Raw genomic sequence first — 13,728 nt, 5'->3', positions numbered from 1 at the left:
GTCTAAACTCAGACCAAAGGGCTAACTTTACTAGTAGTAAAGTTAAACGTTGGGTTAAAAATTAAACTTTTGATCTGAGTTTAAACTTTTGGTCTATGTTTAGACCAAAAGTCTAAACTTGGACCAAAAGTTTAAACTTAGACCAAAAGTCTAAATTTACTAATAGTAAAGTTAGACTTTAGGTTTAAACTTAGACTTTTCGTCTAAACTTAGACTTTTGGTCTAAGTTTACCTTTGTGAATCGGGCCCATGGACATGGCAACAGAACTGTGCCCAGACAAGTTTAGCGAAGCTCATTCCACTTTGCTGCTACATTTGTTGAAACATTGTTTGTTACGTTTGTGCCATTTTTTGGTACAGTCAAATTTAATTCTGTAGAACATCTGCAGATTTAGCATCAGATGATAGGTCATGTGCCAAATGCATCAAAACAGTATGTATGCAAACATAACCAGAGCTGCAAAAATGCATGAATCTGTGGGTCTGCATACACTGCCCCTACATCCACAATGACATGCCTCCTTGTCAATTCAAAAATCTTTCGTGGGTTAGCTCTGTTGTGTTGGCACAATGACTATAATTTGACTGCAGATGACTGACACCTCCCCGTACACATCACAATGTTACAACTATCATGGATCACACACAGACATTACAGGGCTACAACCGTGTACTCCTTACACTTACTGGTTGCATTACGATCCCAGAAGGAGTAGCCTTCTACCCTGGGAGTTGGGACATGTCCACCTACAAGACAAAGATTTGAACATTGTATTGTAAGTAGTGCAGCTATACAATGGCAAAATTCCATAATAAATATTATTACATCCCAGTGTATTTCAAATATTCAACTTTCTTGACACACATTTGTATACATTGTATGAATATGGGATGCAGCTAATCACCTTGCAGGTCTGAGCTGGCTGGAATTTAAAGGTCAGAGGTCCCTAACATCACATGCCTGAAGCACGCTTCAGGCATGTGTACTGCTGGGCAGCATCACCTCAGGCCTCCTTGCACCATGACACAGGGGTGAAACTATGCGCCCTAGGCAGACCAAAGTAGTGCTGCGATGGGGAAGGACAGGTATACATGGTATGGTACATTGTAAGGACCATATCAGCCTCTCCATGGTGCTGGTGCACAAAGCTGGTGCATCTTGAATAGCGGCATTGCATGCTATTTTACAACAGTGTGCAAGAATGCATGCCTTGTAAGCAGGTTTGTATTGTTTTATCCTGAAATGGTCATCTTCCTGCACAAAACAATTGCCTAAGTCATTTTTTCATCTCTCTATGTGTGCTGCACAATGCAGCACACATAAAATGTTTTACATAAATGGAGATTGAACATATATTTCTTCCATACCCATCACCTGTGGAGATCTGCCGTTTTTTGAGCATTCCCTGGTCAATCACATATGTTAAGTTAGGGAATTCTTCGAAATCCATGCATGTTCAGGTTGGAAATCCATCCATATCCTATAGAACAGCCTCTGAGAGAGGGTAGAGCAATGCAGCAATTGGCCCACCGTTACAATACACTGGATTTATGTAGTCACTCTGAAGCACACAGAGTGACCTTGTGTGCGTACATAATTGCACTTAAATTTTTGCATTGCACTTGAAGAAAGTTGCATGGTACAAACTCACCACCACCACATTAAAAAATCTACCCACTTAGGGCCTCATTATGACTCTGGCGGTCAGCGGTAGACTGGCGGTAACACCGCCAACAGGCTGGCGGTGTTCCGCTAGTGTAATATGACCGTGGCGCATTAGCCACGGCCATGCTGCTGGCCCCTCTACTTGACTGCCAGGCTTACACCAGGCGGTCATAATCACCAACCGCCAGCCTGTCCATGGCGGTAAACACTGCCATGGAAAGGCTGGCGGTAAGGGGGACTCGGGTGCCCCTGGGGACCCCTGCACTGCCCATGCACTTGGCATGGGCAGTGCGGGGGCCCCCAGGCACAGCCCCATCACGCATTTCACTGCCCGAATTTAAGGCAGTGAAATGTGCTCTATTATGAGCCGCTGCAATGTTGATGTGACTTTTCTGCTGGGCCAGCGGACGGAAACACTGTTTCTGTCTGCTGGCCCAGCGGAAATGTCATAATAGGGAGCCACCAATACCGCCAGCACTGGCGGTATAGTGGCACCCGCGGCTTCGCTGTCTTTTTGAAAGTCCGCCGAAGTCGTAATGAGGGCCTTAATGTTTAAGTTTTTTATAACTGAAATAGCAAAATTACTACATGCAGATGGCACGTACATAAATACCTACGGGGTCTTCTACCTCCAATTCCAGCATGTCCACCAGGTTGGCCTCATACGCCACAACATTAGCCTACCAATGTTTGAGTTGGAATATGGTGTGATCACCTCCGAAGACCTGGCACATGTGACAACGCACCTGCTCTGAGCCGCCCTTCTATCCTTGGGGAAGTAGCCCTGGATGACCCTACCCTCCAGAGCCCACTATGTTGGGTAGCCAATGCATAATTAACCATATGAGGCCCCCAACCTCATTATAGTTTTTACCCCTACCCTTACCCAACATGACCCTATTCCTCCTCAACCTGCTACACCACACACAAACACTCCTTAAACTAATATCTGCACCTAATGTATATTAAACCCCTAAATTTACAAACAACTGACAATACAAAGACAAATACTTCTACAATTTACTACAAAAAACACAAGTTACATAAGTGACACAAGACAGGGACAGGTCAGATACTGACTCGACCAAAAACTGCAAGAATACACATTGATCCCATCCAAAGACAATCAACTCCCAATAGACTGTAAGAGAAGTGAAACTAACTTTCACACGTCCTAGCATGCAGCCTGTCAGACCCTTAGCATCATTGTTTGGCTATAAACAGCATGTTTTGGCCATCTGCGTAGATTTTTCTGACGCACTGCTACGCAAAATGCATTGCACAGTAGCACTTTTGTAGCCACAATGAGTGCCATGTAATGGCAGCGATGCACGGGTTCTGACCCACGCAACTGGGATGATTTGCTGGTTCAGATTGGCGCAACAGAGGTAAAAGGTGGGTTCAGACCAATGCAACATGGGTGATGTGCAGGATCTACTGTGAAAGCGTGGCTGCTGCTGGAGCTGACACTTTAGGCTACTTTCATTGGTCCAGGACTGGGGTGGCGGAACTTGGGAGGTCAGAGTGACAGATGGCAGTGTCCAGATGCTGAAGCATGGTGGTTGGAAATCTTTCATGTCCCTGAGACTTCATGACAGGAGGCCAAGCAGATTGCCATTGGAGTCACTTTAGGTTCAAGGAATGCAGGTGATGTCCTTATCACCCAGCAGCAGGGTTACAGCAGGCACCATGGCAGCTCCACAAGGCAGGAATCAAGAGATGAATGCTCACACATCAATTTTTTAACATATGTTACCAGGGTACATACCTGGATGCCCCCCACAGTGAAGTGAACACGTTAAGCTTGATCCCGGGGCCTATGCCGCACTCTTTTTGATTCCCTAATCAGCCCGATCTCACCTTTCCTGCAGTGTGTCCATACCCCTTCCTTGTGATGTATCATGGAAGCAACACACACATAAGGAAGCACAGAGACAGACTGGCTCCCCCATTCTCCAGTGTATGTCCCACCCAGCCTGTAGGTTTGCTGGACTGTCATACTCCATCTGCTATGATTCCAATAACCATCATGCTGTGACCAGGAAGCCATATCTAATGCAAAAAGGAAGCTAAAGTTCTCCATGTAATGTTGCAGGACTGCCACTTCTGCACTTAGGGGTATAGGTATGACCCCCAGTTATGTGGCGCACCACACAACGTTGTACAGGCACAACGCATCTCAAATTGGAGATTTATGAAGTCATACAAGGCCACCTTGCAGAGTCATGAGTGGCTTCATAAATCTCATGTAAAGCAATGCAGCGCAAATTGCTATGTTGTCTTACTCTAGGCTAACATTCCATTGCCAATGCCTGGGTGTTCCCACCCAACTCTTGTGTTTTTTTATGCATTCCCAGGTTTACCAGAACTGGTAAACCTGGGAATGGACAAACAAATAAAACAGCTTCCCAGGAGACCGGTAACAAGGAGTGGTATTTACTTCTCCTTATTATTTCCTCTTTCAATGTGTGCTGCATCCTGGAGCACACATAAATTTCGTGCAGGAAGGTGGCCCTTTATGCACATCACAGGCCCCCTTGCACCAGGATGCAAGGGTTCCTGCATAGGCACTAGGCATCCAAAACGGCACATGCACAGAGCAAAAGGAAGGAATGCACTGTATTTTTTTAAGCAACGCATTGCAGCACAGCAAGGTGTTTTGAAGCACTGCACTGTCTGACAATTCTCACAAATATGCCCCTCAGTGCACAGGCAAACGACATTCGGTAACCAATACTGTGATGCCCATGTATCATGCTACCACCAGCATACTGACTTGCAGCACACACACTCAGGCCCATATTTATACTTTTTCATCGCCACACTTGCGTCATTTTTTGATGCAAAATCGGCGCAAACTTACAAAAATACAATTATATTTTGTACGTTTGCGCCACGTTTGCGTAAAAAAATGACACAAATGCAGCACTAAAAAGGTATAAGTATAGGCCTCAGTCTGAGCACTATGTTTCATTCAACAACTCTTTTGAACCATACTAGTTTGTCACAATTAACACACACTGCCAGCACACCCATATTAATCATGTGCACACTGTTCCACATTTTAACCTATGTGTTGTGTCTGTCTTGCACAGGCACATGCATTCTGCACATTACTTTATCAGGTTAACGTTTCCTGATCAACCTGATGTTGGGCAGGGGTGAGCATAGCACACAGCAGCAGAACTTTTAAAGAGGTGTGTTAGCCAGTAGGCCTCACTGCAGTGAATAAGGGTTGACTGGTAATTTACATTACTACTGTTCACTATGCAGCATGCCACCAGCCCCACTTTAGCTCTGTATTACTTCTGGCGAAGGCAGTAGCATACATCTACTGTGACAGCAGATGTTTATGTGACCCTCCTGATCCAAGCGGACTCAATCTATGACACAAGCCAATGTCATAGCACACATGCATGTTCCATGTTCCCTTTGAGTATATACCAGATTTTGTGAGCCACACAACTATGCAGTTGTGCCCTCAGTGCAGGGGTACACTACTCTTACTATGCAGGGGAAATTTCATACCCAACACCTCCATTGAACCATGTTCAATGAGCTTGTGTATGAACACATACATTTGGCTTTGACTTTTGATATGGTCACTTCACACATTAACCATCTCTGTGTTCCTGATGTGATGTCATGGTTGGCAGACACTCTCCTTTGTCTTACTTCTCTGGTTAATGTCACCCATTGCTACTTCATCACTTTATTGTGTTTTGGTACAAGTATTTGAGCCTTTTGCATTGCTTTGCAAAGCACGGTAAATGTGTATTTTGTCAGCTGTAGCCAGATGTGGTATTTACATCAATCTGCCCAGGAAAGGTGTCACACGTGTAGTGTCTTGTGGATCTCCACACACATCCATTAATGCATTCTTTACAAATGAGATTTTAAAATCTGCACTGGATACTAGGTCTTTGTCCATGACAAATGTCACCCATGATCTGTCATGCAATCTGCTGTGACATTTGCTGCTGCAAACTGCTGGCTTTCTGCAAACTAAACCACATGTGAGGCACACTACAATGAGGAGTTAGCCTCGGAGACTGACTTTTTGGGAGATTTGTGATCCAGCATACACTGAGTACCATATGAAACACATCGCTGCTGCAGAATACAGCAGGACAGCTTGTTGTGCTGCATTGCTTAAGTACATGAGGAAAGAATGGCCCATTACTATCCAGATCTGTGGCAATTCTGCCCTGTCCCTTTCAAGCAGTACACTGCATCACATTGGCTTTCTGCAGTAATTTCCTATTTGAAGGTATGGCCCCATGTTGATCAACAGCTCTGACAACATGATTCTTACATGTTGAGGCCTACATCTTGTTAAGAAGATGTGAGTAACACGATTTTTACATTGACATTCACATATACACAACACAATAAATGATCTCCAAAAATTATTTATAATTTGACAAGTTGACATATTTTCTGTCAATATTACCATCAGGTGATAGTGGTTAAGTAAAACACGTGGCTGATTAGCTCCAAAATTGTGTTCATCCTCTCCCAGTTCCTCTGGATTTTGTGGATCATAGTCTTATGGGACGACTGTACGATGAAACAACGACTGCAAAAAAAACTACTGCCTTAACAACGAGGTCGGAACACCGACCTCGTTGCTACTTCTAATGATTTTACCACGAATGCCTTAACAACGATATTTCGTTGTAAAGGCATTCCTTATAAAATCATTAGCAATAGGCACCATTCACCCTACATCCCTCACCCCACCCCCCCAACCCCACCCAAAACCTAAAACCCCCTGACCCCCCACCCACTCTCCAAAACCAAAAACGCCCCACCCCCCCAAACCCACCCCAAAACCTAAAACCCCCTGACCCCCCACCCACTCCCCAAAACCAAAAATGCCCCACCCCCCCAACCCCACCCTAAAACCTAAAACCCCCTGACCCCCCACCCACTCCCCAAAACCAAAAACGTCCCACCCCCCCAACCCCACCCCAAAACCTAAAACCCCCTGACCCCCCACCCACTCACCAAAACCAAAAACGCCCCACCCCCCAGCCCCACCCCAAAACCTAAAAGCCCCTGACCCCCCACCCCCTCCCCAAAACCTAAACCCACACTTACCTTCGCCAAGTCCCTTCTTTGTACCTTAACCACGCATGTTCGTTGTTCAGAACATACGTAGATAAGGCACAAAAAAACGAAGTCGTGGTTAAAAAAAGCGTTGTTGCGCTTTCGTTAACCACGACCTTCGGAAAAAAAAAGTCGGAAAAAAGGATGTTTCCCCTATGGGACATTTGTTTTTAAACAGCTATTATGCAATATTTCAAATATGGAGATGGATTTACACACTATAGGGGGTGAGTACAATAGTTTTCCATCTGACATATACAGGCATCGGAACCTGGACTTTAGATCCCCAATGTACCTCTCAATAATGTTCCTTGTCTTGGTGAGTGCAGTGTTAAATCGTTTTTTGGCCTCATCTTAGGATTGTTGAATGGGGTCATGACACATGGCTGCAAACCATATCCTTGTTCACCTGAAAAGTACAAAAAGACATCAGTAAATACATTTGCACATTGTTACTTAGACATACATGACCACATGTGCTAGGTATGCTGTCAAACGCATATACATTTCGTTAACTTTTAACAGATATATGTTAGATACTGTTGACCATTGCTTTACACATGTATCTTCAACTACTAAGGGCCTGATTACGACCTTGGCTGATGGTATACTCCGTCACAAGCATGATGGGTATCCCTCCCGCTTTTTTACAAGTTCCATAGGATATAATGTAACTTGTAATACGGTGGATGGGATATAAATCACGTTTGTGATGGAGTATACCCTCCTCCAAGGTCATAATCAGGCCCTAAGTGTCATTACACATACTGTCCCTGTCCTGAGACATGGGACACTTCTGCATGGTGACAGTCATGTTTAGGCAGTAGATTTCTATGATGAGTACTTTGAAATGTTCTTAACAGCTCTATGTTACTTGCACTCACTATATGTACATAGGTACAAACTTATGATTAGAACCTCTGGCATATATTCAGCACCAAATGAAGGCTGTGACAGTGCTAACATGTTTGACACTCACACACATTTGTCCTTTTGATACCTATGATGTCTTTGCTTGCCTGCATGACATTACCACAGCCTTTGATTTGTTCCCTTAATTTAGCATGGCTATTTGCTCAGTACATGTAGTGAATTTCCAACATGTGACAAGGATAGTTTTATAGTTTTTTTGTCAAACAACATCTAATGCTTTATGTATGGCAAGGTGTCACACTGGACTTAGATTGACACATAGGTATGGCAATGTAGGACATGTTTATATGGGACAAAATGATGTAGATAAAGGTAACTTTATACTTCAGACCTATTCACTGCACTTTCTTGTATGTTTGTGAATTTGCCTTGTAGATGATTCAGTACTTATATGGCTTGATTCAGACAACACTGATTTGGCAAGAGAGTGTTGAGTTGAAGACCCTTAGTACACTGTGATACCTTACCCTGGTTGCATTTAAATCTGTTTTATTTACTGGTGTATGCCATGTTTGACAGTATATTAATTGACTGTGTCAGTTTACATTGATGGATTGAGATACCAGAAATGTAAGCAGCTTGAGGCTCCAAACTGGTCATCTACCACTCTGATGAAGTATTTCTATGTAGGGTAGTAAACTGTGTATATTTGGATCTAGACTGTAAGAATATCTGGGACATATGTGTACTTTGTACTTTTAGTATCACTTATGTGCCTAGATTTGCTATTTACACATGAATTGAAGCTACAATACAGTGCATGACATAAATGGAATTTCAACTACTTCCATAATTGCTCCTGATACTTTGGTCAACATACAAATGTACTGCCATGTGTGACAAATGTATTTAGGGGACCATTATGTGTTCAACACCCATTATTTTAGTGAAACTTTCACAATTTACTGAGATAAGATACCCCACTGAACATACACACATCTCACACTTAGCTAATATGTTCCCTTTCTACTCACATTAACTCATGTACACCACATGATTATTGTGTTGATTTGTTAACCAGTGCAGAAAATGTATTCTGTCCACTCACGCAGTGTGAGATGACACAATGCTTCCCACAGTTGATTTTTGGCCTACTTCCATTGAAGGATTAGTGAGATAATAACACAATGGAACATCAGTGTCTAAATGTTGGAGTCAGTTATTCTCATTATATGCATATGCCACAAGATCTACACACATACACAGAGGCGGCTACTATGTCATACACTACAACTTGTTAGTTGGTATTAAGTATATTTGTGGTTTCCTTACCAATGAGTAAGCCAGTCCTATATGTCCCATTCTAAAACAGCTCATAGATGATACTGTGGCGGAAGATGAATGCATAATGTGCACTCCCAGGATATTTAGCCAGCACATTTGTGAACATTCTCTGATGATCCACTATGGCCCGGATATTGATGGAGTATGTGTGCTTCCGTTTTTTTGTAAAACAGTATATTGCATCAGAGGGCAAGAACATGTGAATATCCAGCAGTGCATAGAATCTTTGCTTGGTTGACAGTTGTTGTTGTGGGGTTTTAGAGAAAAGGAGGTATTTGGATGTTAGTTTAATGATGGCTTTTAAAACAGAGGAAGGAGAAAATGCTCCCTGTGGGATTCCTGCCAATCTGGCTGTTGTGTCTTGGAAGTTACCTGATGCCATCTACTGTGGTGGGATGTTAATGGGGCCTTGCAATTGATGACTGGAGACTTGGCCCAATCTTCTCCAGCAATTCCATGATGGACTCCCTCTTGAGTCCGTAAAATTGTTTGACCTTCCCCTCCCTGTGGTCACTGAGGGATATGCACTGCCGGAAAACATGGTCCCTCTTCCTTCACTGCTTATGTCATGGTGGTCTCCTAGTTACTTTGAGTTGCAGTATGATGATCTCCATGGCATGACTTATTGCTTGTACTGTTGTTGCGTCAAAGTACGTGGCGCAATGCTGGCACAAGCCTCTCATAAATATTCCCCTGAAATTATTTAGAGACAAACATAGGTCAGAAACCTTAACAGGTAGATCAGTCTCAAGCCAAATACCCTGTTCCTCACATAAATATCACCATTAATTTAAACCTTTCACAAGGTCCTAGAAATATAAATGCAGGTGAAACACCGATAAGTTATCGCTCATATAGGAAGAAAGAGAAGGTGTATAGAAAACGACTTCTTTTTATGCAGCTTGACCCTCAGGTTGACAGCACAGACTGACTTTACAGAACCCACATTCACAGTGCTCCACAGTAGCAACAAGACGATTCCCGCCGGCCTTCACCTTCATTATTAGCATAATGTGGTTTGCTATAGGAGTCATCACCAGGCTATTCCCTGACTATATGTGCACACAAAATCAGGTAAAGACACCTGCAAAGGGCCTTCTGTACTCTAACTTCGGCACTGCTTAATCAGACACTGAGCATTACAGTCGTAAAGTGCCATAATATGCCAGGGGCTTTAGTACAGAAAAGAGGCTGAGGATGTTTGGCTGCAACTAATCACTTTCTAAAACCTAAGGGTCACCTAGTTTCACAAGTTGACTCAACCAGTGCTTATTTTAAAGTGAGTGCTATGGTCCAAAGATGCCAAAGTTACCGAAGACCATAGTTTCAACTCTGCCTCATGCCTCTTTCTACCCTAGTCCTACACCTCTGTTCGCTTTCTACTTTTTCACTTTTTTCCTATCTTCCACTGTCTCTGTCTTTGTTCCTTTTCTGTCTTTCTCTCCCTTTCTTTGGGTCAAATCTTACCGTGAAAATGAAGTTCCAGTAACCAAAAATAATTGACGGTGGCAATTACCAGCAACCACAGGGCAAATTAGCACTGGTTTTAGCAATGGAATTCTATACTGGAGCTCTGGTTGCTGGAAGTTAAGGAAGACATGACCTCACAAGGCATGTTTGAGAAAGAAATTGACATCATCAGGGAAAAAGTAGTCAACCTCTGTGAAGCATACCTTGAGAAAAGGGGCGATCAGTGGAGGCTTGTGTTTGCAGAGGTCATAATCTGGTTTCAAGTATAGATAGCAGCTCTCTGGCTGGCAAACAGCATTATATTTGCCCAGATGTGAGGGCAGTCTATTCCAAACCATATAATCCAGTTGAGCCCCTGTTTCACCAAGCTATTTGCTCTCCCTAAACTGCACTACAAGCAACAGTGGCTGCTTTTGCAACTGCAAGGAATTCACAAAAAATGGCCCGTCAGTCGTAAATCTTGTCACTCGTGTAATATTAGCTCACAGCAGCATGATGGTATGTGGGGGCAGAAGTAAGCCCTGTGCTGCTGGTGGTTAGTGGATGGTTTAAGCTGTTTTCAGCCATGAAAGTTTTTGAACCCCCGCAACACGCACGTTTATAGTCGTTCACAAACGCCTATTCAATGCTCTCTTGCCCTGGAAATGGACAGTAGTGTATTCCTGACTTCAGTCAGAAGTGTACCTCTGACAATGGAGTAAAATCCCATAAAAAGGTGCGAAGGTGAACTGAACACCACCAAACGTCTTGAAGGTGTCGGGGAAAAGAGACTTTACATTTGGAGAAATAACTTCCTTATGGAGAAAAAAGAAACAAAGACACCCTGCCCTTTCACAAAGGCATTGACATTTCACTAGGCAGGACTGTGCACAATTGTACACCGAATGTATGTGATTATGCAGCCACAGCTTTTCTCCCATAATTATGGATCCGCCGCATCTGCCACAGATTCCATCTTCTGCTGCATAATTTGCAACAAAAAGGAGCTTCTAGCTCAAACGGATCAAAAGTTACTAAAAGTGCAGTGACACCTGGAAGGCCCTTTGCAAAGGTTCACTGATCACCTTATTGTAATGTTTGTGTTTTAATCCGGTACAAATAAGGAGCAATCTATGCCCAGACAAGTGTAAACTTGGCAACCCCACGTCTGCACAGAGCTTCAGCATGGAAACACAACTTCGGTTCTTCAAGATCCGCAAGGAGGTGCAGAATAAAGGCTCAGGGGACAAAACCAAGCCCAAATGAAAAGAATGTACAAGACCCTTCAGGCCGGCCTCAGGGGAAGGAAGATTGAGTATAAACAGGGCTAGCCATGGCATCTGTTATTCACATGGAAAAAGTGCAGCTTTAACTAATCTATAAAAAATCAAGATTTTACTAGCACAGAAGATATTAACTGTTCTATATTGCAGCACCTTGTATAACTTGACTAAATTCGTATTATTGTCTGGTAGATGTCCGATATCCAAGGATTTGTGCAGATTTTCCCCACTTGAGGGAAATTCTAATGGACATTCTCATTCTCATTCTCATTCACTTCACAAACCCAAACGATATGAATAGAAAATCTTGCATTTCAAATTAAACTTCATGGCTCCTAAACAATTTGTAGTACATATTAGTCCTATCAGTCACAAGAGGGCGCACCGGCGCTACATATTTGTACATAAAAACGAGAGTGACTAATGACTCTCCATGAAGTTGACCTTGGTGATTCCAAAGAGATCTCCACCAGCAAAGGCTAGGGCGTGCTTCTGCAACGAGCAGCTCGAGAGCCAGTGGGAGGTCTCCAGCTACCCGTGAGTAGTTCTCCTGTGTGGTTTAAAATAATATACATATTCCCAAACTGACAGGTGAGTATTTGAGATGAAAATGTGTGTATTTTCAAAGCCCATAATTTCCAAAATATATTTAAATCTGATAAAAGATAATCATGTAGCATTGGGAGATTTATGATTAATATTAATACCTAGTATTATTAGTTGGTGCCCGGAACATTGTAGGTATGGCTTTTATGTATTATTCTTGTAGAGGCATTCAAAATGACAAACATTTTTGACATAATTGGTGACAATCCTGCACTGAGGTTATTACAGCAGGTATGCTTGCATAGGGTGGCCACTAATATAATATTTTCTTATGTGTATAGCAGTAATAGTGTTAGTAGCTCAAGAATGATTTTCATTGAACATAAGTAGCTCTTACTACTGAAAAGGTTGGAGACCCCTAGCTAGGAAGAGGCACAAAATACACAAAATATTTGCCCTTTAAACCTCTGAAATTACCACAAGGCACCATGACTGCAGAAAGCACGCTGTGTTCTTCAATGACATGAACCTCTTGCAACAACCATCAAAGGAAATCTGAGAATAGGAAAAGGAAAATTGCCAGCACAATAAAGGGACCTACAGAGCTGATCAAAGCTGCCAACATATTAAAAACCCTCAAAAATGTGTTTATCTCTCACACTTCCTCACCCAGCACACCACCTCGAGCTGTGTCCCATAACATGATAATCAAACCTGTCTGTTGGGCTGTCTGGGAACCCAAAGCAGCCTTGGCAAATTCTGTCAGACCAGCCCCCATAGGGTTCTTCATAGGTCCAATGACAAGGTCTTTATATAAAACATCAAAGTGCAGTTAAGACTCCCTTTCAATGAGTCATGCTATTGTACAAAAAAGACACTGTATGTATGTCGAAAAGCAACTTCATTATTGATGCATTGACAAGGAATACAAAGAGCCTGATTGAGACCTTGGCGGATGCAATACTCATATCACGTCCGCTGTTTTATGATCCCCATAGGAGATGATGGGATCATAATACGGCAGACAGGATATCTGTCATGTTTGTTACAGAGTATTCCCCTCCGCCAAGTTCAAAATCAGGCCCAAAGTTTGTTAATTATGTCATCCTCTAGTTTCACCACAATTTGTATTGCTGAGATTTACAATACATATGTTCCTCAATTACCGCCTCACTCGGTGATTAACACAGAAAAGCTTGAAAATGTTATGTAGTCCTTCACTCAGGTCATTTACTACCACCAGAGCCTCTGATGTCTGATTTAGAAGATAAGGTCACCTCGTGACAATTTGAGCATGAGGCTTCTTGCTGGGGGATGGCCAGGGTCGCTTTAGCACTAATGTCTGGTAGTCAACAATCTTTGTTGGGGCCCTTCAATGCGTTCCTCACATTCACCCTCAAAAGGTGCCCCTTATCTCTCCCTAGCCCCTCTCTCACCTATATTTCATTTGTTTCA

This window comes from Pleurodeles waltl, chromosome 7 (assembly GCF_031143425.1).
Source record: "Pleurodeles waltl isolate 20211129_DDA chromosome 7, aPleWal1.hap1.20221129, whole genome shotgun sequence".
Classification (NCBI taxonomy): Eukaryota; Metazoa; Chordata; class Amphibia; order Caudata; family Salamandridae; genus Pleurodeles; species Pleurodeles waltl.
This window is presented reverse-complemented; position numbering follows the sequence as displayed.